This window comes from Wyeomyia smithii, chromosome 2 (assembly GCF_029784165.1).
Source record: "Wyeomyia smithii strain HCP4-BCI-WySm-NY-G18 chromosome 2, ASM2978416v1, whole genome shotgun sequence".
NCBI lineage: Eukaryota > Metazoa > Arthropoda > Insecta > Diptera > Culicidae > Wyeomyia > Wyeomyia smithii.
The window spans coordinates 79,620,679-79,624,359 of record NC_073695.1 but is presented as its reverse complement, the minus strand read 5'-3'; the positions used below and the strand labels follow the sequence as shown (position 1 = coordinate 79,624,359).

The following is a 3,681-nucleotide window of genomic DNA, read 5'->3' as shown; positions in this document are numbered from 1 at the left end:
AGGCGCTTCTTGTTGATGGCGATCTCGTCGTAGGAAATAATTCAGCAACTCGTCACGAAGACGATTAAACTCAAGGGAGTCGTCCCTTCTATCTCCAATGTGCGGTGCGTTTTCCCGGTAATCATGCTCCTCCGACGAAACAAATTCTGCCGAATCGCTTCTCCGTCCGTTTCTTCTGTCTGTCGGCGTTTCTTGATATACCGGTGGTGGGCTTTCAGAAATTCCGAAAATCGAGTTGAAATTTTGTCCGAGGGACGCATTCGCCAGTCGATTGTGAGCATCTAACCTGGGATTCCAAAGCGGTGGCTGCGTGGTGGGTGTTCGCCCTCGCCCGCGGCTTCTTGTCAGCGGCGACGATGATGTCGGTAGACCTGTGATTTCGTCTTCTTTTCTTGTCGGACCTGTCGTGTTAGCTGTACTGTCCTGCTGCCAACTGTTCCCTTCAACACGTCCAACCTTAGCGATAGCCCCTGCTGCTTGTGCAGTGGTTGCTCCTTGTGGTGAGCCTATCAGCTGCTGCTGTCGTGTGCTATCATGTAATCGCGGCAGTGGTCTTGTCTCACTTGTTTCGTTTGCTTGCTCTGAACGTCCACTGTAATTAACTGACTGAACTAAATTTGACAGATTTAACGCTTCATAAACACTGCTCAAGGCCGAATGAACTACGGACTGAACTCTGAGATGATCCTCTTGTAGCGCGACCGTAGGAGGACTGATGCGCGTAAGCCGATTGCGGTAATGACGCAATCGTGATTTGGCATGCTCTAGAAACCCGATGTCGTGTTTCAATATTGCCGTATCGATCGGTGTTAATAAAAGTTTGATCCGCGATTGACAGGTATCAATGTTGGTAGAATCGTGCATCACATGTGCTGAGCTCATATAAATCTGACCGCGAATCTTATCTTCCTCGAACGCTTTTTGCAACCGTGAACATTTGACTCTTCGAGTCGTTTGCCCTAAATCTGTTATGTTACGTAAAGCTAACTCATAATTGAGTTCTTCTTCACTCAAATGTAATGGGTCAATCTCCATCTTCAAACGCGTCTTCTAAAGCCAAATTATCTACTATTAAAAACAAAATAACTTTTTGCCAAACTGGGTTTACAAAATTCTATTGGTTCGAATTCAGTTGGGCGCCAATGTAATAATTAAAAGCTTTCGGCTGCTCAACACAACAAAACGAGACCAAGTAAATTGTCACATGTTTATTCCCAAGAACTCTTCTATCGCTTCCTATTTCTTCTTCTCTCTCTCTTCTCACCCTGCTTCTTCCTTCACTCTACTCCGGCATGCCTTTCTACTCGCCTCTCATCTTATTATGTACTTATTCTTAAAACCATTTACTCACAGCAGTGCTACTATGTTTGGTGTCCGGGAGGCCGTTCCATGTGTCTTTGCGCAGTCCGCTTTCCCGTTCGCTATCCAGAGGGACTCCTCAATTCGCTGGAAAGCTTCTCTCGTCCTCGCGTGTTCACGTGAACACCTCCTGAGCCGGAATCAAAATTGAGCAAAAGAACCCTAAGAGAACAAAGTCAACATCAGCGCGATTCCTTATCGCAACCGCCGTCTTTTCCAACTCACCCTTTACGGGGCCACTTTAGGTTTTGAACGAGCCAATTTCGAACGAGCGTTTTCTGTTCGGCTGTCTTCGTTTGCAAGCCTAATGATTGCAACAAATAGCTACAAGTGAAAATGCTGTCATGAGCTGGCAATTTTAACCTTCAATCTTAATACTCACATCCTGCTTCAGTTGGAGGAAAGTTCACTCCGTGCAGTGTGCGCGATTGTCTTTGAGTTGTTGTAAGTTCCGTTGATTCCGATTTACTTGAGACACGTCCACTTCACCAGTGACGTGCGATTATCTCAGTGTATCCGTTGATTCTACGAATTTCGATTCACTTGAACCTGAAGCTAAACGTGCGATTGCCTTTTGCTTGCCAAATTTGTGCTCTAATCCCGGAAGAGTGCGATGACGTTTTGACGGCCTCCTATTTGATGACGAAATTTATTGCTGGTATTTCTTATTCAAGAAAGTCAGGAGAGTTCAGTTGGGTGTACAATGTTGTTTTTATGACACCACTTATACACTGTGCTAAATCATGCTTGCTTTTTGCAAAATATTTATTATCTACGCTACACCATTTGATAGCGGAGAATCTAATCTAGCTTTTTAAATAAAAACCACGTTGGGAATAGTTACTTTAGCTGAACTATTGAACAAATGAAAAGTCAATCAAGAAAATCGTTGAAAGTAGATAGACCCTTTTGACATGTTGCTTTACAATTGTCATTTAATGACAACCGCAGCTGTCAAATTAAGAACACTGATGGAAAACCTGACGAAGTAATTTTATGAGTTTCATCTTTTCAATGACACAATCAACATCTGATATTTACAAAGGATACTTATATATTATATATAAATAAAAAAGCAATGATTTAATTTAAAATTCAAAATTAAATACACCATCTGATTTACAATAACACTTTCTAAACACTTTTGTAAAATCATATAGGTAGGTTGAAATGTTCGAGAGACATTTGATAACTCATTAGAACTGTTTCCGAAATAGGAGCGTTTTAGCAAAGACAAGATAGCAAGATACACAAGTGTCGGATCTTCTCATAAACCTTGCGAACATCATGTAATGTGGGGCCCCCGAACGAGTCCCAGAAACATTAATGGTGAAAGTGTCTGTGTAATGTGCATAAACTATCTAAACTACAGAAATGTCTTGACAAACGTGCCGAATCGATAACACGCATACAGTCACAGTTGATGTTTCTTGGACGCGTTGAGGGCGTTTCGACTTTGTTTACAGTCACATGCAAGGAGCTGCGTGTCTTGTTATTGTTCGTCTTAGGTTTTAGATAAATCTCAATATAACCAAAAAACTATTCAACCGGGTTATAGAATGAAGCATACACAAGAGGAAATGCAACATGTGTTTCCAAACTACGAAAATATTCTACAATTGCTCAATGGAAATGAATGCGTGTTCCGTCCATAACCCAAACTGGGGGACATTTTATGATATTCGAAGAATATGACACTAAGTTGAAATGCATAGCAAGTACTATTGCTCCAGTCGAAACTTCCTTTTCTTCAATTCTCATTGGAGAAGAGACAGAGACTTAGCCGACATTGATCACGCTTGATACAAATCTATTCATCTGTTCCTGTTGCATTCAGAATGACTGTTTTTTTCTTAATTAAGACCCCTACAATTATCTGTAACTCGTTTTGAAAAGTGTTGCTTAGGTTTTGTGAAAGATCTTATGCAAAAAAAAATCATCGAATAAATATCACCATAACATTAAAAAATCGATCGCTTGTTTTTGAATCCAACAGCATGATTTCTCAAAGTCATAATGGATTTGGGAGCTGCGGTTGTCATTTGCGGTTGTCATTTGCGGATCTACCACCGCCGACCGATTCTAATTTTTTATCGCCCAGGCAATATATAAACATAGACTCTGGTATTAATGTCACTTTGTGCTCGGTCAGGGTTATATTTTTCATAAGCCAGCAGCAGAAATGTCATTTTGTGCCTTACCAGGGTTATATTTTCTAGTAGCAGAAGTGTCACTTTGTGCACTACTTGCCAGTTAGTGGAAATTTAAAAAAATCTAATTTTTCTATTTAAAAATCAAAGAAAAACCGTAGAGATTTGAGAA

At 40.9% G+C, this 3,681-nt stretch overlaps 1 long non-coding RNA gene across 1 annotated transcript; it reads right to left on the bottom strand.

The window, feature by feature from the left end:
- Positions 1-1,203: 1,203 nt before the first annotated feature.
- On the bottom strand, positions 1,204-1,969 carry LOC129725465 (uncharacterized). Its single transcript, XR_008728091.1, has 3 exons — positions 1,742-1,969; positions 1,585-1,683; positions 1,204-1,521 (listed from the first exon to the last, which is right to left on the bottom strand). It is a non-coding gene; the product is annotated as an uncharacterized LOC129725465 (long non-coding RNA).
- Between the last annotated feature and the right edge of the window lie 1,712 nt (positions 1,970-3,681).